The 23,056-nt window shown below is 34.9% G+C and overlaps 1 long non-coding RNA gene across 1 annotated transcript in view; it reads right to left on the reverse strand.

Annotated features, from left to right (window-relative positions):
* The window catches only part of LOC137212238 (uncharacterized), a 541,428-nt gene that overhangs the window by 31,564 nt on the left and 486,808 nt on the right, over positions 1–23,056 (reverse strand). The window lies entirely within an intron of this gene.

Genomic DNA, 23,056 nt, shown 5'->3' on the forward strand with positions numbered 1-23,056 from the left:
GTTTTTTCCAAAGATGTGCATATGTGTGTGTGTGTGTGTGTAAAACTAAGCTAGGCTCTTTCTCTGAATGACTGCCTCCCTTCTACCCCCTGACTCTCTTCCCACGCACTACTATTTGTTTCAGTAGCACAGTACCCTCTAGCTCACTTTCCACTTTATCAGCTTAACTCAGAGAACTCTTAACGCCTCCGTGAAAGGAGGAAAGAAGAGAAAGTGTTAACTGTACACTCTTTTTATTTTACCTCAGCATCTACTGATGACTTTTCTAAGCAAGCTATTCCAATGACATCAGTATAGGGCAAATGCCCTTACAAGCATAAAACAAACAGATCAATGCTTTGGTAAGGTTTCCTAGGTCTGCGTGCCTTATTAGAACATCCAGTGTTCTCAGGATGTCAAATCAGCTACGCTTTGCCTCAGCCGAGGCACTTACGTGTCTCCTTCCTGGCACCCTGCCACAACTGAGTTGCTTTTCATTCATCAAACACTGCAGCACACACCACTCTAACTAGGCCACTGCTCCGCATTTCTGCCCAAATCTCTTTATCATGGAATTGGGCTCCTTTCAAAAAGTTTATCATGTTGAAAAGGGCCTGCAATGCAAAAACAATGCCATTTATCAGCTTAGGCAAGGAGACTGCTAGAAAATGATGAATTTTCCACACATGGCTGTAGTTTATCACCAGTTTATTTTAACTTCTCTTTGTACTTGCTGGATACGTTTGTACGACCGGTAAACTTTAAGTACCTCATGCCCATCTCCCCTGATGAATGTGCTTAATAATGCAGATGTGCACTTATAAAGTTGTCTTCTACCAGAGAGTGTACAAGAAAGGGAAACTGTAAGAATCAAAAAATGCTTTAAAAATACATGATCTTAGGAATCACTTAGTTCCTGCCAGAACAAAAGGCAAAGAATAACATCAAAGGAAAAACTGCTTCCAAAAAATATTTTTACATAACTAAATGAACTGAAAGTTTAGAAAATGTTAAGTGTTAGTGGCATACAGTGAAAACACAGACAATATCTAGGGTTATTAGTGAACCGGTATTTCACTGCAAACACCCCCACTCTCTTGATGAGAAAGATGCCTTGAGCGTCATTAGGAAGCTTCCATGAATCCTGGTGGGGCTGGAGAGTCAGGCTACTCTATCAGAATCAAGTACATTTCAGGAGTGGTTCTCCATGAGACATCACTGACACTCACACTAGGCACAGTCTCTCACTGTGACACTGCACCTCTGAAAACTATAATAGATGCCCGTGAAGGTCAGATCCCTCCAGGAGGTACTCTGTGCAGTGTCTTTTTTTGGGGGGGCCACTGCTCAGCGCAGCGTGCAGGATCTTAGTTGCTCGACCAGGGATGGAACCCGTGCCTCCTGCAGTGGAAGCGCGGAGTCTTGACAACTGGACAGCCGGGGAAGTCTGTGCACCGTCCTCTTTACCCCATATCGCCAGTTTCTGTGTCGCAGCTTTGGAGGAGTTTACCTGGCTGGTGGAACCTAGGCTACCTGCCTGGGCTGAGAGGCACAGAGGCTGGGAGGAAGTTTCTGGATTCCATTTTGAGATACATGGATGTTCATAGGATGAAAAAATTCCTCCAACTAAATGGCTGCGTTTAAAGGCTTGTGGAGCAACAACAGCACATCCACATTACGGTGTTGAGGCAAAAACTGATAAGCGTTTGCAATTGTTTACCTGCACGCTGGCAACTCTTAGTTGAAGACTGCTAAACCACCTTATTTGTCTATTTCAGCTAACCCAGATAACATCAGATTATTACAAAATAAACTCAACAGAAAAGGACCAGAATCCATTCCAATTTTACGCTATTAGCCACTATATGCTAAGAGATTTGTCCTAATACCAACTCTGAATGAAATACAATCTTAACACAGAAGCTTGATTTATAATGAGCTCGTACAATTCAGTTCATAACTGATTCTGACAATAAGTCAAAGTTCAATGAAAGCTCAAAACAATTATGTATCTCATAACAGAGTTCTCTACAGAACTGCTGCCTCTAGCTTCTCTGAGAATTTTGCTTGATAACCTTTGCAATCTATCAAGCAATTAAATGATATATAAAGTATTTTACATAAAGGCCAGTGTGTAAATATGTCCAAGAGGAAAAAAAAGTTATTCTCTTTTAAAAACAAGACAATAAGCACTTTTGGTTTATTGCAGAGACTGCTAGGACTCATATAAGTTCCCATTTCAATTTGGGTTTTCACTAAAACCAAAACCTAAGGTAGCTGTATTTTTGGTCTTTTGGCAGGAAGGAAGCTAGAAAGGAGACCTAACAGGCTGTGTGGCTGCAGTGGCACATTCTTTGTTTAAGCTGTTTACCTGAGATAACTTGGAAGGCAAACTAAATCCCTCCTGGGAATTCACATCTAGGTGAAGAGGCAGGAAACAGAAGAAAATGGCAATTAGCAAAAGCCAAAATGGAAAGGAATACAAAGAGTCTAGAAATCTGGGTGCCTGGCAGGTGGAAAAACCGGATGCTTCTAGATTCCAAAGAGCAACTGAGGGGCCCGAAAAATATTTTCAGTGACAAAAATCCAGCAAGAGTTTTAGTCGAACAAAAATTCCTGACAAAATTTATATTATAAGTACATTGTTTTTTCACCTAAAGCTTTTAAATGTCTTAAGAGGAGGAAAAAGTTGGCAGGGTCGGGAGGCAGTAAGAGAGGTGAGAAGGGAAAGGGAAAGAGAGGCACGGCCTGTAAAAGTAAATAGATCAATCAGAAATTTATCAGAAAAGAACTTTGAATTTGTTAATATAGCACATGAAACTGACCAAAATTCAAAAGGTAAATAGCCTACTAATATTTTGAGAAAACTATGTTTCCAAATAAATCACAAAGCTGGATAATAAATGATGTGCTAATAACTTGGACTTCATCAAAATTAAAACCTTCCTCTCTTTTAAAAGCACCGTTAACAAATGATAAGGCAAGCCACAGCTGGGAGAAAATATTTGTGATTCATATATCTGATGAAGGAATGATAGCCATAATATAAAAATCTCACAACTTGGCAAAAGACAAAGAATTCTACACCCTAATGTACAGGAGACTTGACAAAAACTTCAAAAAAGATGATAGCCACATAGCTAACAAGTATACTAGATGTGCTCAACATAATTAGTTTCCAATGTAAGTTTATACCAGAATAAGATTCATTTTATTAAAATAGCTCAGGGACTCCCATGGTGGTATGGTGGTCCAGTGGTTAAGACTCTGCTCCCAATGCAGGGGGCCCGGGTTCGATCCCCGGTCAGGGAACTAGATCCCGCATGCCACAACTAAGAGCCCATATGCCGCAACTAAAGATCCCACGTGCTGCAACGAAGATCCTGCACAGCCAAATAAATAAATAGATTATTTTTTTAAAAAGTATTTCTTAAAAATAAAGTAAAATGGCTCAAATTGCAAAGACTGACAAGATCAACTACTGCGGAGGATGGGGAGCAATTTGGAGCTTTTTCAGTTGCAGAAGGAACATAAAATGGTACAACCACTTTAGAAAACAATTTTATAGTTTTTTTTTTTTAAATAAAGTGAAATATACACTTAACATATGACAAAGCACTTCAACTCTTAAGTATCCCTCACTATGAAAATATATATTCATACATAGACTAGTATGTACACAAATATTGATAAAAGTTTCATTCATTGTAGTCAAAAATCGGAAACAATCCATATTCTCACAAACCAAATTTGGTCTATCCATACTATTCAGCAATAAAGAAAAAAATTACTGATACAAGCAACTACATGGATGAAAGTAAAAACATTATGCCATAAAAATTATGCCAGATATGAAAGAGTACATCATGTATGATTCCATTTATAGTTAATTCTAGAAGTAATGTTAATATTTAGTAGCAAAAAGTCTACCAGGGACTACGTAAAGCTGAATCACTTTACTGTACAACAGAAATTAACACAACTATACTTCAATAAAATAAATTTTTCAAAAAAAAATAAAATTAAAAGAGCTAAGTCTTCTATGCAAAAAAAAAAAAAAAAAATGTCTACCAGGGACTAACTATCCATGGAGTCGAGGGGGTTTTGGCTGCAAAAAACGTACAAGAAAATTTGGGGGAGTGAAGAGACTATTCTATATCTTGAGTATGGTGTTGGCCACATTATAACATCTGATAAAATTCATCAAACTATTTTAAAATTGGTACATTTTATTATCTTTTAAAATTTCATCACTTTTTTTTTTTAGATGTTAATGGAATTAAGTTCTGAGCTATTATGGTCAGCAAGCAATAACTCTTTTTTAAAATTTATTTATTTATTTTTGGCTGTGTTGGGTCTTTGTTTCTGTGCAAGGGCTTTCTCTTACTTGTGGCAAGTGGGGGCCACTCTTCATCGTGGTGCACGGGCCTCTCACTATCGCGGCCTCTCTTGTTGCGGAGCACACGCTCCAGATGCACAGGCTCAGTAGTTGTGGCTCACGGGCCCAGTTGCTCTGCGGCATGTGGGGTCCTCCCAGACCAGGGTTCAAACCCATGTCCCCTGCATTAGCAGGCAGATTCTCAACCACTGCACTACCAGGGAAGCCTCATCACATTTTTTAAAAAGCATTCCATATTCTCGACATTAAACCATCCTCAGGTCTCCAATCATAGGCTGGAAGCATGCTGTAATTATTTACTATTTATTTATGTAACTATTTACTATTTATTTACTAAGCCAAGGAAGGCTTCTAAGAAGAGAATCTCCCAGGGAATATAACCAGGGACCAAGAAAAAATAAAGCAATTCCTGGAGACCAGAATCAGGGCCTATTTGAAGAATTTCTGCTCCGTCAAAGTATGGGCCTTCACACTATCTGCCCAGTGAGATTTCAAAACAGTTTTGGATAAACAACTCTTCTGTATCTTCCATTCTTCCATTTTTACAATGTTACACTCTTGTTTACTCTGTGTGTGTGTGTGTGTGTGTGTGTGTGTGTGTGTGTGTGTGTGTGTAGAGGGTAGGGGTCTGGTAGAGATAAATTGTTACTAGCTCGTAATCACAAGATCTGCCCCTAATTTAGATGAAAACACCAGAGCTCTTGGCCTTTGAACAGAATGGAGGAACTGGATGGGTCTTTGGTTGCCTCCTTTGATGAGGGAAGAAGGTACTGTGTTTGAGAAAGAGAACAGATGAATAGGTGAAAGGAGGTTAGTCAGTGGCAAAGAATAATGCTCACCATCCTCTGCCTATGACCTTTCTCTTTCACTGACCCAGAGCTAACATATATTCCTTAGTCTACTTTTATTAACTGGGGCCATTACACTGGGCTCTGGTCAATGAAATGTTGGCAGAAGTCATATATGCAAATTCCAGGTCTAATTGCAAAAACGACTCATTCAGTTGTCTACACATTCTCTTGACCCCTATCTGTTAACTTGATTTCAACCCCAAGATGACCTTGGGAGTCACTTACTGAAGAAGGAAGAGCCACAAAGACGAAAAGTCAATGTCCCTGATTGATTTGCATGCAGTAGAAATCTGTGTTGGACCATGATATGGGTGAGAAATAAACTTGTATTTTGTTAGGCCATGGAAATTTTTCTTTGGTACAGCACTTAGCATTACTCATTCTGACAATTTTAGTGTTAAATCACACAGAATTATACCAAAAAAGTTTATAAAAATTATAAAATATTGCAATATTTGAAACTTATCATTCAAAACCCTTGATAAGCTATGAGGGCAAAAAAATTATTTAATTTTTTATCTTTCAAGTAAATTGCATTACATGAGAGAGAATTTCCTGGAACTGCTTGAAAAGCACTTCAAGTACAATTAACCTATGGTTGTAAAACTGAGAAAGATAAGTATCATTGAAAATCTGAATTATTGCAATGGCATTCACTAAATTCATGCCCTAAAATGTTGGTCTCAGAATCTTTTACTATGGCTCTATTAGCCAAACCTAGGTCCTCACACTGAAAAAGGGATTTAGTTTTACTCTGTTCCAGATTTTGAAGGAAAAAACATTTTAGACTAAGATTCAATAACAACATACTGATTGCCTCTTCTGATTTTTGTTTCTCATGCTTTGAGATTAACATTTCCAGCGTTTGTTTGTTTTACTGCCTGAATATATTTCAAACCAGAAGACCTTTCCTCACATCACATTTTCAGAGGCAAAAAGATGGATAAAATAGGCCTTTCAAGTATGAATAGTCCAAGAGAGGAGGAACTCTCCCTTGACACTCTTGAGGTAGATTAAAAACAAAAAAATCCCCCACAGAAAATTTGTTTTAAAGTGCCCTATTCTTCAGGCAGCATAATTTTCCACTTCAATCATGAAGACAGAGTGCCTCATCTATACCCTAAGAGTTAAAGCAGCATTATCCATTTATAATAAGAATATCCATCATAAGAATGCTAATGGGCAGACAGAATCAAATAATAGAATTAATATATAATATAGCTGTCTGTTAAGCTGTCTACTAGAGAATCCAGCCCTGATAGACAATTTCACTCTGGGTCTTGGGTAAACAGGGGTGAGTCATTTTGACCAAGTTATTTAACCTCTCTTTCATCAACATTCTATCTGAAAGTAAGGAATAATAGTAGTGCTCATCTCATACGAGTATTGTGAAATTAAGTAAGTTAATATGGGTAAAATGCTGAATAAAGTGACTTCTATCAGATCATATGCTCAACAAAATATAATTTGTTTACACATTCACTTATTCTTTCATTTATTTGATGAGTACTCATTGAGCACCTACTTTTTCAGGTACTGGTCTACATGCTAGAAATATAACAGTGAACCCCACACACATAAATGTATGTTCTCATTCATATTATATTGTACTGAAAGACAAGCAATAAGTAAAATATGTAGTATATTAGGCTATAATGAATGCTACAGAATAAAATAAAGGAGCAAAGTTAGGAGGTGATATAGAATTTAAGATTTTAAATGGGGTAGGAGAACATATTAATTTACTCAGCTGCCATAACAAAATACCATAGACTGGGTGGCCTAAACAACAGAAAGATAAATGTAAATTCCTCCTACATGTATTTGTAGTCTAATAGCTAAACTTAACTAATAGCTTATAAAAGGGGGGGGGGATATTAAAAGATGAAAAAGAAGAATACAGAGAAGATATAAAATAAATTGAAACTTAGATATTAAAAATATTTTAAAATAAAGGCATAGAATAAATTAAATTTTAAGTTGAAATGAAGTAAAACCTGAAAAAAAATTTAAAAACCAAATATATATGGCTTAATACTTAAAAACAATTTATTAAAGATAAAAAAGTAATTACACTGAAGAACAAAATGATAAAATAATATAAGCCAATGAGAAAAGAGGTTAGAAACAAGAAAGTAAAATGATTTTTTCTAACTAATATATGAGTATGGTACTAAAATTCATGAAAGTTTCCACTATAAAAATAAACAAGTGTAGCTTGAGAATAAGAATTAATGGCGAAAAAAATGTGTAAACATTTTCTAAAATAGATTAAAGATGACTAAAGCAGAAAGCATGGAGATTAGAAGAAGAGATATGTAACAAATACACTAATAAGGAAATAAAATAAAAATATCAAAGTAAAAATATTTAAACCTTTCAAATGTATTAAAATATTTCTTAGCTTATTAACATGCGGTCTGTTGTGAATCGCAATCTTCTGGATTACACCAAACATAAGGATTCCTGGCCTCTGCTACACAACTCTGAACTCGTAACTTCTCAACTTGCTGCTCAGGCAGCTGCACTGTAGCAGGCATGCCAAGTTATATGCATATTACATACATTAATACACACTACCGTATATACATTAATACACATTAGTAATAGAATCGTGGATTTAAAGTTAAACAGATTTTTTTAACTTTATTCAACAAAAATTATGTTTATGCTTAGGTAGTTCTGGATTCCTGGGGCATATAGATTCTCATTGCTAACCTCTCCTTTTCAGTCATTAACTTTGTGCTAATTTCTGCTTACTTGTTAGGGAGCAATAGGAAACTATGATGTAGAGTATAGGAGGGAAGAATAATTATGTTCCTGATGGCAAATAGTCTTATTCATATGCCCAGACAGATGCTCTAAATCATCACAGCCCTCAGTCTTTCTAATCCTACACAGAGCCTCAGAATACTTCTTAACACAGTTCTTTGGAAAGCAATTTCTAATTTATCACACTTGGCATATGACTTGAAATGAGGTATTTTCTTTTGCAGTAGCACAGGTAAGTGGAATACCTGGTATGCTGAACACTGAGGACCCAAAATTATCTCAGTGGGAACTACTCTCTTTCCTTAAAAAAATGTCCACATTTCATTAAGTCTGGAAAAAATACCTTTTTTCACTCAATGAAGCAAAGATGTTAGCATATTTATTGAGTGTTCAAAATCTTATACCTCTAAGCTAGTACATATTATTTTTTTCCCAAGAAGGAAAAAAAGATATGCTCATATTTTAAAAATAGTTCTTTCATATGAAATGCCAAAACATATCTCATGATTGAAATGTTTCATGGGATTATATTTCAGTCATAACCTATTTTAATTAGTAATTTTATGTAAAAATTATAATAAAATTATAAAATATGTAAAATCTTAAAATATTGTAAGAATATGTAACTCTGCCTTTCAACAACCAAAGCTACAAGAGCCTCACACATAAGAGCTATGGGTTCTTAAACTGGTTTCCAGTTCATGAGCTTGAAATCTTTATTTTCCTTTTTTTCATGAATCTGAGGGAATTTTTAGCAGGTAAAGTTAGCCTGGTTTGTCATCTGATTACAGTGTTGCGGTCACTAAACTTGGTCTACTATGCAGTAACAAATTATCAAAATCATAGCAGCTTAAAACACCATACCTTAGTTACCTCCCAACCTCCACGGGTCAGGATCCCAGGCAGGAATAACTGGTCCTGTGCTCAGAATCTCACAAGGGTAAAATCAATGTGTTGGTCGCACTGCATCCCTTTCTAGAGCTTACGGTAATGATCCAATTCAAGTAGTTGTTGGCAGAATTCAGTTGTTTGCAGCTGTAGGTCTGAGGACCTCATCTCCTAGTAGCTGCCCCCTCTTCCCTGCTACGTGGGCATCTCCACAACAGGGCAGTTTGTGTCTTTAAAGTCCACAGACGATCACCTGCTGCCTATTGCCACCAAACTCCAGACTCCCTTTTAAAGGTCAGGGACACCCAGGGTGACCTCTTTTACTTTTTAAGTCAATGGACTGACGACCTTAACCACATCTAAAGACACCCTGCCCTTTGCCATATGATGTAACCTGACCATGGAAATGAAATCCACAACATTCATATAAGTGCTACCTACACTACAGGAAAAGGACTTATATAGAGCCTGTTTACCATAGAGCAGAAATCTTAGGGGCTATTTAAGATTCTGCCTACCATACTAAATCCTTCCCCTCACAAAAAAATTTAGTGGATATCGAGAATGTCCTTTTGTGCTTTCACGTACGACTTCAACTCTGAGATGAAATCCAGAATAAGTGTGAATACAGTGTTCTTAATTAAACTAAGGATATATGAGTAAGAGAATTGGTATGGGCGCTCACATAAACCTTTTAAAACTTAAACTGGGTATAAAATAATGTTCCCTGCTTTCCTTTCCCTACACACACACACACACACACACACACACACACACACACACACACACACACACACACACACACACACACACACACACACACACACACACACACACACACACACAGATGGGTCTTCAAAGTAAACATAGGAAGAGCTCCCAAGCAATGAAGACCATTGAGAAGGAATGTAAGGAAAACTTCTAAATTAATTTAGCTCTGTATCAGTATAAATTTAGACTGTTTACAAATAAATAATAAATGTAGTAATATGTAATATCATTATGCAATCCATTATAGCATATAATATGTAACAGAATATCAACATATAAATTTCAACAGAAAATAGATTATCAATTCATAACTTTTTGATTTTTGATAGATGTCATATAATTATAAAATTACATAAATTATGTTGTAAACACATACTCTTATTTATCATGTTTATATAACAAATTATTACTCTTTTTGGTATTGGTATTCTGCTAGATGTTTTTATTCTAATATTGGTTCATGTACTGACTTAACAGAAGAACAAATTTCTTGAACTATATCACAGTATTTTCAAGGTTGTAAGGCCAGGGGTCAAGGCCTATATCACACTTCCTTTCCCTTAGTATAGCAAGTATACATAGTTTTTTAAGCATAGGTAACACGTTCCAATGATGAAAATTAAACTAGGTAACTGCCTTGCACAAGCTAGCATTAATTTACAATCTAGTTTAATATTGCTCTTAAGAATTGCAGTGTAAGACAATTTTAACAACACACACAGGAGAAAACATTATGAGGCCCTGTGAAATTCATATTATATTTTCGACCCAGCTAAAATCATAGCATATTGAAAATATCATAGAATTTGCAGTGGTTTGGTAGTCTTTGAACTTGCGTATAAATTAAATTTTCTTTTATTATTTTATTTAGATTTTAGCAAATATACATTTTTAAATACAAAGTGTATAATGATAAAGTGTTAAAAATAGCAAAATATTTTATATTGAATTTGTTTTGAAGAGTAACTCATTCTTTAAATGTTTTGTATCTAGATTTTAATCACCTTATAAATAATTTGACAGAATCTTAGTTCCTGGTATGAAAGATAAGATTTATGAAATTTCAACATAACAAAATATTAACACTTCAAAACATCCAGACTAGAATAGTGTTTCTAAGAGCAACGAGAAATAAATTGAAAGAGGACATAGCCTCATTGTAAAATACTTCACCTAATATTTGTTTAGCACTTAAAGAGTAACTGGCACTATGGTGTTTTACACTTGATTTATCATTTTTACCTCAAAACTATCATATGAGGTAGGTGTTCTTTAGATTTAGAAATAACCATAGGAGGTCAAATACTTAAATCATAGAGGTAGCAAGTGATGATTATGAGATTTCAATCTATTTCTCTTTGATTCTAAAACCTGAACTATAAACCACTGAGTAATATTATTGTAATTTTTTAATATGTTTGGTATTACATAATATTACAATCCCCCAAATTCTGAAATTGCAAATTAACCTGTTGTTAATTTGAATTTAATCATTCAAACTTATTTTTATGTTTAATCACATTTGAGGGGGGAATTTTTAATGCTTTATATTGCTCTAATTATAAATTTTCTTTAAATCTTATAGGGCTCTTCCTAGTTATCCTCTAATATAAATCTTGGCTGCAACCAGAACTTCTAGACAGTAAGATATGAGGAAGAGCTGGCTGGGGACCACTAGAGCTGAGTCACCTGACCTGATGTCTGTGCAAGCTTCCCCTTCTTCCCAACTCCATGCAAGTACCTCCCCAACTCATGTGCTTATTTGAGAAGTATTACCTTCCAGTTAGGAGAATATCCTTCAGCCAAGGACTTGATTGCATTATCCATGCCTTGTTTCTATTTGCATTCTCCCCAGTCTCAAAGAAGTAAAGAGGTAGGTCTTTGAAGCAGTAAATTGGCAGGTCTTTAAATAACAAGTGGGAATCTATGCTGATCCGAAATATAATGCTCAGTCATCAGTCCTCACTAAACCTGATTTATGAGCTGCATTTACATAGCTGATCCCTCTCTTCTCAGGATTATTTTCTCTCCTTGTCTGAGGACACTACTTCTGTTCAGAGTTCTCTCATATCTCTTTGTTCCCTCCTTCAACATCTCTTGTTAGTTCCCCTCCAAAATATTTTAAATTGCTCCAAGACTCAGCCCTGGCATGTCTTCTTTTTCCTATTTCTATTCACTTTCTAAATCAATCCATTTAGTCTCATTACATTAAATGCCTTGGATATGCTGAGGAATCAAATTTGTGTATCTAATCTGGACTCCTCTGAAACCCGACTCATGTATTCCAGCACCTACTTCAATGTATAGTTGGCATCTCAAATTTAATATTGTCACCAGGGGATGGGGGCGGGGAGCAGGGGATAAACACCAATGATAGCCTGATCCTCTCACAATTACCCTAATATCTCCATTAATGGAAATTCTACCAGTTACTGTGAAGAAAAACCCTGGGGTCATCATTGCCTTTCCTCTTTCACACCTCACATCCAGTCTTTCCAGTAATCTGTTGGTTCTATCTTCAAAATATACCCAAAATCAAAGTAGTTCTCATTTCTTCCACTGCTACCACTCTGCCCCTAGTCAGCATCACATCACATGGGTTGTTAAAACAGCCTCCTCTTGGTCTTCCTACTTTTGCTCAGTTGCTAAAATTGTGAAGATGTAAGTTAGATTGTGTCACTCCTCTAAATCCAAACTATTCACTGCCTTCTCATTTCATGAATAGTAAAAGAAAATTCTAATAATAGCCTAATCGTCTTAACAATTCTTTACTCTCTGTCTGTTTTCCCCAGTGGAGCACCTCTGACCTCATCTCCTTCTGAATAAACACCTTTCTCTCTGGTTGTAGCCATTCAGGCCTCCATGCTCTTCCTCCTGCCCCAGGATTTTATCCCTTTTTTTTCTCTTTACCTGAAATATGTTTCTGGCATCTTACTCCTCCCACTTCTTTCAAGTCTGTGCTCAAATATCCCTTCTTTATAAAGTCTTCCTGGGCCACTTTTTAAAAAGCTGCTCTTGGACAGGAATAAAGATGCAGATGTAGAGAATGGACTTGAGGACACGGGGAGGGGGAAGGGTAAGCTGGGACGAAGTGAGAGAGTGGCATGGATATATATACACTACCAAATGTAAAACAGATAGCTAGTGGGAAGCAGCTGCATAACACAGGGAGATGAACTCAATGCTTTGTGACCACCTGGAGGGGTGGGATAGGGAGGGTGGGAGGGAGATGCAAGAGGGAGGAGATATGGGGATATACGCATACATATAGCTGATTCACTTTGTTATACAGCAGAAACTAACACAACATTGTAAAGCAATTATACTCCAATAAAGATGTTAAAAAAATTATTTGAAAAATAAAAAGCTGCTATCCACACTAATACTCGTTAACTTTTCTCTCCCTTTGACTTTTCTCCATAACACAAAACACCGAATGAAATATAATTTTTGCTTATTTATCTTGTTTATTCTATCTCTACCTATTGGAAAGTAATCTCCATTGGCACAGGTATGCTTGTTTTTTTTTTCTTGTTCAGACACAGAAACTAAAATATTAGAGTGTTAGAATTAATCAATGTGTTTATTGAAGAAAACCAAAAGATAACAATGGAAAAAGAAGAACCTCTTTCCTATCCTTTAGGATTTTCATATATATACCTATTCATTTAACAAGTTTTTACTGACCACCTACACTGTAATAAATATAGTTCACTGTGCAGAAGATAAAGTAGTGTGGGAGCTGACAACGTCTATGCTCTCTGTAGGCTTTCTCTCTATCAGGGAAAAGGGCAAAAAAACTAACAAGCAAGTGATTTTTAAAATACGTTCAAATGATAGTAATTACTGTTAAAAAACAAAACATTAACTAGAATGCTGTGTTAGAGTGTGACTGGGCTATAGGAAGCTGTGTTGGCAAGCATGGTAAGGGACAGCCTCTTTGCTATTTGAAGAAATGATATTTAAACTGAGACTTTAAGGCTGTAAATGAGACTGCCTAGTGAAGATATGTGAGGATGTCATTTTGTACTGAAGGTCAAGCACGAACAAAATAGAACTGCAGGCCAGGGCAGCACAGAAGGTCCAGGAACCAAAGGACTTCGGAGTGCAAGGACCATGATGAGTGAGGGGAAAGCAATAAATGGGTTAAGGCAGGAAAAGGACGAAACTGGATTAATATTTTTAAAAGTTCACTCAGCATGTTCCTGGAAGAATGCATTATAGTGGAACAAAAGTGGGAGCCAGAAGGTGACTAGGAGACAACTGTCATATTCAAGGCTATTCACGCTAGTTTTGAGGATTAAGGCGGTGGTCGTGGATAGTAGGGAAAATGGAAAATAGAGTCCACAGAATCTGCTGATGGATTATATGGGAATAAAGAAAGGAGGGAAATAAATAATCAACATTCAATTTTCAGGCTGGAGCAACTCTGTGAATTTTAGTATTTCCTTTTGGGAAAATCAAGAATTATGTTTAGTATGCATTCTGTTTGAAATATCTATTAAACATCCTGGTAGAGATGTAGCTGAGCAATTACAGGCATTTGGAAGTAAGATGAATGTGGAACTGTACCTGCTGGTGATCTTATTTGTCACTTTGTCCCCACTGACAACAATAGTGCCTCACATGTTGCTGAAAATCAAAAAATAAATGTTGAATCAAAGACTGTTCCTCAATCTTCCAAATGTGCATGTGGAAAATCTTACCTTTGTTTATAAACCTAATATTCAAAAATATTTAGAGATTTCTAGTTTTTCTAATGTTTTTCTTTACTGTTGGAAATAAAGTGATTAAAATCTAAATCATTAGTTCTCATCAACTTTTTTGTGGGAAGTAACTAAAATCTGTATTTTTCTAAACACATGACAAAATTATGCTAATGCATGCCTAGACTATTCCTTTTTGAAAGCAGACCATTTGCAAGCTCTAAAACTATGTTAATTAATGCATATTCTAAATCTTTAAAAATCAAATACCTCCCTTGAGACTTTTCTTTCTGGACAAATATTTATGATTATTTTTCTCTTGGAGTTTTCTTTTTTTTTTGCTAGAGATTTTACTCTTTTAAATATGATAAAAGCTTAGTATAAATGACAACAACACAACACAAAACTTCTATTCTGCTTCAGGGTCTAAAATCTAATTATATTTTATCTGTGAGAGTTGGAATAAAGTAAAAGAAAAGAAGTAGGAAACACTAATACATCTTATAAGTAAAGTGAAGCAATTTCCCTGGAGACAAGAATAACACATATCTTCCAACCCATCCATCTTAGTATTCAGAGTACTGTGTACTAAAAAGATTTTAAATAAAGCCAATATGCTCATCTTTCTTTTTCTTCATCTATTATTAAATCTTAATGGACTTCATTAAATATTCTTAAATATACAAAATGACTGCCTGTCCCCTCTTTGGATTAGACAGTTATTCAAAACTGTTGAATAAGCAAATAATTTCACTTTCAAGGTACAATTTACTAGCGTTTGTGTGCACATGTTTTGAGAAGGGCTTGTCTAACTGTTACAAGCATTATCACATAGTCCCATGGTTAGAACGTCAAAGAAGTGGGACAAAAATCAAAGAAAATTGGAGAAATAGGACTGATACGATTAATTATATGCACACACCTGTCATGAGTGTGTTTTCTTTGTTGTACTGTTATTGGAAATAATATACTGTTGTTTTGAAATATTTTAAGACTGTTCTAGATGCTATTTTAGAAATTTTAATAGGCTAGTGACAGAGGCAGCTTCATTATATTACATTACCCACTTTTACCTGATTTTTATGAAATAGGCCAATCTGATATGGTTTATTACATCATACACACAAACTCCCATTCTAATTTACAATGAGAAACAAGGAAGAGAATATGTTCCTGGAATGTTAAAAAAGCAAAACTATATAATTAGAAAACAAATCATGTGTTTGGATATATTAGAAAGCTAAAGCAAATTAAAATCAGATTACACAAGAAATTATTCATTCATTATGGTTCTATTTTGTTATATCCAAACACAATTATCAGTTTGTGTTTGCAGTAAATACTGCAGTAAGTTTCAAAATCATCTGAAGTGTTTATTGCTTCTCTCTCTAACCTTCCCCTTCACCCCCTTCCTAGTGCACAGGGGTCCTTCCTTTCCCTCTTCCCTCCCTATTTCAATCCCTTCTACCCTAAGGGCAAGCAGAAGTCCACTTGGCTCTGTAATGCCTTTCTATTTCTTATTGACTTTCCTTAATTCCACAGCACATTGTTTTCTTTATATACTATTTTCCAAAAGAATCCTGGAATAAGAAGAGACTCAGAGATTACTGAACTCACACCTAACCTGCTACACACATTCACTGTCCTCTATGACATCACTAATAAACACATCCATGGATAGTCATCAAGTGAACTATGATTCACATGATTCGTGAGGCATCTCATTCATTCAACAGTTTAAAGGGTTCCCCCCACTCTTTGCATTCAGTCAAACTCTACTTCCTAGGCGCTAAATGCATATCTATCTCTTCACTGTTCAGTAGTCTATAAATTCCTAGATGGGAGGAAGACTATAATTTGAATAGTGCCTGTGCAAAATGGAATCAATAGGTATTTGTTTGCCTGTCTTTCAAAGCAAAACTTCCGGTCTTCTACCCAAAGCTAAACTTCTGATCTTCTACTCAATGCTTCAGGCGATGTCTGATCAGCACCAACGGAACATGTACATTACTTGCTTTATGATGAACACCATACATTTACTCATGTGGCCAACCATTATACTAGACATTCTGGCAGACTGATCCCATGTCATTAAATTGTATTGAACTTTCAGTCAGCTAAAATCTCAAAATCTTCCTAATATTTTGTGATGTTTAGCCCTCATCTCTCAGTTTGAGTTGTTTTAAGCACAGAATTAATATTTCCCATTTACACAATGCCTGATATATAGTAGAAATGCCATATTTTTACAGAATGAAAGACCTTAGAATGAAGCAATTTATCAACGCATGATTTTTTTAATCTTAGGAGTAAATGAAGGTTCTTTAGAGATGTAAGCTATAAAAAGAAATACACCCAGCCTGTTTTAACTCTGGACTTTCTCATAACTTCCTTTTTTCATCTACCATGCCCTAAACTTCATTTATAAATGAAAGCTAAAATCTAGAAAAATAATAAAACAAAAGAAATCTTGTGTGTGCTCAGTAAAAGGAATATATAAAACATTTCCAATAAAAATCTTCAATATAAACACAGCCACAGAGAAATATTACCAGAGCCTTAAGAGCTTAAAAATATAGAAAATTAAACAAATAAAAAGTCAGATTTCATTCAAGAAAATTTTATAAAAGTAGTCCACTGGTGAAGGTTTAGGTTAATAACCCTTGAAGGGGAATCTCAGGGAAAGTGGAGGAAAATAAAATTTCTACAAATTGTGTGGTCACACCCATCAGATAGTCATCAAAATCACATCTTTCTCCATCCTCAAAAACCTCCTTCTTGTGCTCTACTTAAAAAACTGCACATAATCTTTAAAGTTCTTAATTCCCTAACTTGTATTTCCCACTTGATATGAAGCCTAAGTGCTGTTCTTTCATGTATCAATTTTCTCTTTAATACAGATCAAGCACTACTGAGTACCGGATACTGTGAGCACTGTGTGGTACAGTCTGGGAGAGGCAAAGTCCAACAAGATGGGGGAAGCTATTCATGGGTTCTGAATTTGGAGTTACAGTGATTAGTGACAAGTAAGTAGTTATTACGAAGGTCTAGAAATTATTAACCAGGATTCACAACAGGCAATATAGCAGAGCCAAGAAATGGGAAACCTTGGTGTAACAAAATACAAAGAAATAGACCCACATTAGGCATTAGAGAAATGTACATCCAGAAAAGTAAGGTACTGAGCATAGGAAAGTTTGGAAAATGCATTTACTCTCTCAGGTCATTTACTAAGTGGTAAGTAATATACACATCAGTCCTAAATAATTAAGCCACATTGCTAAAAGCATCTGCTTCACACTAGATAGTTGTGCTCTAAGGAAGGACCATTGGGAATATCAAAAGCAACAAAGTCTTCACACCTATGGGATCCTGTGTCCTAAAGTGATAATCCAAAAAGGTAAGCAGGCATCAGAAAGTAAGACTGGAAGAGAAATGTGGGATAAATTCTGATCCTTGGAATAAAGTTTTAAAAGCCTATATCTAGTAAAAAGGACTGGAGGGCAGAGCAAATTAACAGCAGAACTGCCATGGGTAGCAGACTAGGAAAACTCCTTTTAAAAATGGTCCCTGGTGAGGCAAGACTGTTCTCAAATTCAGTCCTCAGACTAAGCCTGGTCGGACGATGTGGATGAATCACGTGACCAAGGCCTTAAGACGAGGTCTAGAGAGGCAGGAAACCAGATGGATTATTACTGTAAAGTGGATATTACCATGTATTATCCTAGCATACACTTTTGGCCCATTAAGAATCAAATTTCCTTAGGGATAGTAAAGACGTACAAAGCCAACATCCCTCAGTACCTTCAAGTTTTTGACATTAAGCTGCAGAGGAAGGGAGGCTAGTCTCTATTCAAACAGTGACTGAGAAACTCACAGAGGATGGGAGTCCATCCACTCCTTGTTTTGGTATTTCTGTACTTCAGTGTGCAAATTGAATTGAGGATGGAGGAATAAAGGAAAAAAGGGATAAAGAGATATTGAAAACGCCCATTTTCTGTACAAATTTAAGTTACAGCTACAAGAATATTTAATCACATTGCCTGATAGCTGCAAAAGCACATCAACTAAGTTTACCACAGTGATTACTAATTGTGTGTCTACTGTTATAAGGGCATTCTGAAGTAACGAGGAAAAGGCAAAGACAGAGAATTCCCCTAACAGCATTTTGCATATATCCAGAGGAGAATTTTGACATAGTTATTAAACTTTAGAGACATATATATATATATATACACACACACACACACATATATATATAGGATGAAATAGATACACAGAGGGGAGGAATGACCAAACTTTATACTTGTGTTGGTCTTTTACGTATCATGAAGAAGGGATAATAATTCAATTATTATAGAGAGACGCAAACTATGTAAAGAAAACGATAATGCACAATTACAAGAAGGCAGTTTAAATAAACCATGATTATTCTGATTATCTGTGTTGCAGATATCAATAAACAACAGAGCATATAACTTTGGAATTATTTAGAGACGTTACAGTTTGAATGCCCTGTAAGAGTAAGAGAATTGGACAGAGGCAATATTTGAAAAGACAAACGCTGAAAAACATCTTGAGAACTGCTGCATTTATAGATCCATGAAGCTCAAAAAGATCCCTGCTGTTGCTGGAAAAACAACAGCAGCAGAAAAAAACTATGATTAAAAACTTCTAGATAAGTCATAGTAAAACTGTCCTACACCAAAAGCAAAGAGGAAATCTTAAAATCACCTAGAGGAAAAACAAAGGATTATCTTTAAATTAGATTATCTTCAAAGGACTATCTTCAAAGGAGAGTCAATTAGTGTAACAACAGATTCTCTATCTCAACAATGAAAACCAGAAGAAAGTAGAATATCCTCAATATGCTGAAAGAAAATAACAGTGAACCTAGAATTCTATTAACAAGTGAAAATCTTTTAAGATACCTATACAAAAGAAAAAAAACCCAAAGTGAGCAATTTCATCACTAGATTTACTTTACACTAAAAGAAAAAGCATACACTTTAAGTTGAAAGGAATTGATCTTGTGCTGTAAACTAAGATAAGAAATTTAAAAATTTAGAAGGTGGTAAATATGGGACAAGTATACATTAACACTGACTATATAGAGTAATAATGTCTGTTGGTGTTAAAATGAGATAATTAAAATACATGACAATAATATAATTTGGAATATATATAGTGTATGAGGTTAAATTTTCAAAGTCCATTGCATAATCTTGAGAGGGTATTAAGTATTGATTAACTTTGGACAAGGATTAAAAAAAATTATCCACCTATAACAGTTTAAGGTCACTTCCAAAGGAAGAAAAACAGAACAGGTAACTTATCAGTTGGTGCCATTTCCCCCCAAAAATCAACATTTCTGTTCACACTAGTAGTTTCTTACTTCAAAAAACCAGAGACTTTTTCTGGCTAAAGAATCTGGCTCACTTATCAATGGCAACTGAAATAGTCAACAAATAAACCAGTGTTCTTGCTTTTTGGGAGCTAAAACTGAAGGACACTGTCTACAACTTTTCCAAGAGGTGCCCACCAGGACTGAGACCCATCTGCCCTCAGTAGTATCATGCTCAGTAGTAACTCACCTATGTGAACTTTCTTTCTCTTCCTGTGTCACTTCTCTACTATCTACTGGTTTTTCTGTATTACCTCTAACCTAAAATGCTAACACATCCTACTCTCAGGGAATGCTTCTGAGAGAACTCAACCTATAACATTAATCAAATAGAGGGAATAATGGAATAAGAAATACTCAAACACCAAAAGCTGGTAAGGTAAGAGAGAACAAGATACATTGATGTTGGGACAAAAATTTGATAGTAACATGGTAGACTTTACTCAAATATATTGATTAATTAGATGAAAACTGACTAAAAACTCCAAACTAAAGGAAAAGGTTACCAGACAAGTAGACAAAACAATCAACAGATACACAGAAAATCTAAAGAACACTATCAACCAATATGTACTAATTAACATTTATAAAACGCTATACCCCAGATCTGATGATAGGCCAAATAATGGGCCATAAAATACATTGACATAATACATTTCAAAAGACTTAAACATTCCAAAGTATATTCTGTGAATTAGAAATTAATAACAATGACATTCTAAGAAAATCTCAACTATCTGAACTAAACAACACATACTTAAATAACCTATAGGTCAAAGAAGAGACAGCAAAAGGAGTTTAAAAATATTTTGAACAGAATAATAAAAAAAATATATCAATTCCTTTAGATGCTTACATGGTAAATGAAGAAATATTTTAAAGAAAGATCAAAGTTTCTAATTTAAGAAGTAAAAAAAAGAGGAAATTAAACCCAAAATTGAAGCAAGGGAATAATAAAGAGAATGAATCAATGAAATAAAAATAAATCCATGGAAAAATGTAACAGCAAAAAGTTGATTAAAATTAACAAACAGTGATCAGGAGAGTGAGAACAAGAGTGAGAGAAAAGAGAATAGAAATTACACACAACAGGAATGGATATTTCTACAAATTCCATAAACATTGAAAGCATAATGAAGGAATATTAGGAACAACTTCATGCTAATCAGAAGCAAACACCATAAAAAACATATTTTACTATATACTGATATGAATTGAAAGTATATAGGATATATATCTATTATATTCTTAATTAAAATCATTTTTGAAAGGAAAACTCAAAGTTCAGATTGCTTCACTGGTGAGTTCTATCAAATATTTAGCTAAGAAATAATATCAACATTACAAAAATTCCTGCTGAGGAAATCCTCTAAGAGGAAACACTTTCCAGCTCATTTTAGGAGAACCATATAACACAGCCATCAAAGGCTAATAAAGACACTACCAAGAAAATTAAATTATAATCCAATATAGCTCTTAAAATTAGAAATAAAAATCCTTCCATAATAATAGCAAAACAAATCCAGCAACATATTAAAAGTATAATATATATAACCAAGTGGGGATTACCCCAGGAATACAGTTAATGTAACAAGCATCAATCATTGTAATTTAGCAATTACTGTAATTAAGAGAAAAAATGTATGATTATTTTAAGAGTCAAAAAGGTGACAAAATTCAGTAACTAACCACTTATGTTATAAATAAAAATAAAATTATGATCAAATTAGATGTAAAGGAGAATTCTGTTAATTTGATAAATGGCACCTGTGAAAACCTAGAGTTAACACCATACTTAAAGGTGATATAATAAATGTTCACGCCTTCAGATGAGAAGGCAAGGAAATTCTCTCTCAGCATTTATATTCACCACCATACTGGAAATCTTAGCAAAGACAATAAGGCAGGAAAATAGAATCAAAAGAAAAATATTAGAAAGAAAGATGCAAAGCTGTCATTATTCATAGCAGACATTAATGTCTATAAAGAAAATCCTAATAAGCACTAATAAGTGAATTTAGAAAAGGTTACAGGGTACAACTTCAGTACACTGTAAGGGTTCAGGCTGGTGGATTATTTTGAGTTAAAGGCAGCTGAGTCCCTGCAGACTCAAGAGAAACTATTGCCCCTCTCTTAATTATCTAGAAGATTTTAAATTAGGGATTTTTCCCAAAGAGTTACTGACCAAGATAAATTTTATCTAGGAAGTGCAAGTTTCTAATAACCCAACATCTGTTCTTCTTACTGTCCTATGAATTACCCTCCTGTCCCTAAGAGCCCCAGGCCCCAACCCATCCCTTAGCTCAGAATGGCATATACAGCTAATTTTACCTTTCTGTCTTTGAACCTCTCATGTATGCGGGATTCCCATATGTACAAAATAAAATTTGATTTTCTCCTGTAAATCTGTCTCATGTCAATCTGATGACCAGACCAGCTAAAAGAATCTCTGAAAAAGGTAGAGGAAAATTCTTTATCTCCAACAACATAAATATCAGTTACATACTCTAGCACTTAAACAGTGGAAAATAAAATTAAAACACTGTTTACAATAGAATCAACAATAATATATAAGAATAAATTTAACCAAAGATGTTTAATACTTCTAAACTAATAACAACAATGATTTGCTGAGAAAAATATAAAATAAGACATAAAGAAGTGGAAAGATATATTTAGTTCATGGGTGAGAAGACTGAATATTGTTAAGACCTGGATTCTACCTATGATTGCGCTATAAATTCCACTTAATTCTTTAAAATCGCATTTTTCAAAAAATTGACAAGCTGATTTTGAAGTTTATACAGATATCTTAAGCACAAAGAATAGCCAAAACAATCTTTAAAATGAAGCGAACTGAAGGACTTGTCCCTATTTCAAAACTTACTATAAAGCTACAATAGTCAGAGTGATTTGAAACAAAAATGACCAAGGTCTGTAGAACACATTATAGGGTGGAGAAATAGACCCAACTGATTTTTGACAAGGCCACAAGACTACTTATTGGTGGATATAAAATGTTGCACTTTTTTTCAATGAATAGTGGTAATGTAACAGGACAAACACATGAGAAAAATAACCTTGACCTGAGGCCATACACAAATAATTAATTTTGGATAATTCATGGACCTAAACAGAAAAATGTAAAATATATATAAATTATAGTTTTTACTTTGGGGTACGCATTTTTCTTAGAGAAAATAGAAAAATGATAAATGGAAAAATTAGATAATTTTTACTTCATCAAAATTAAATACTTTTTGTCACAACACCATAAAGAAAACAA

The sequence above is a fragment of the Pseudorca crassidens genome, chromosome 2 (genome assembly GCF_039906515.1).
Source record: "Pseudorca crassidens isolate mPseCra1 chromosome 2, mPseCra1.hap1, whole genome shotgun sequence".
Taxonomy (NCBI): Eukaryota; Metazoa; Chordata; class Mammalia; order Artiodactyla; family Delphinidae; genus Pseudorca; species Pseudorca crassidens.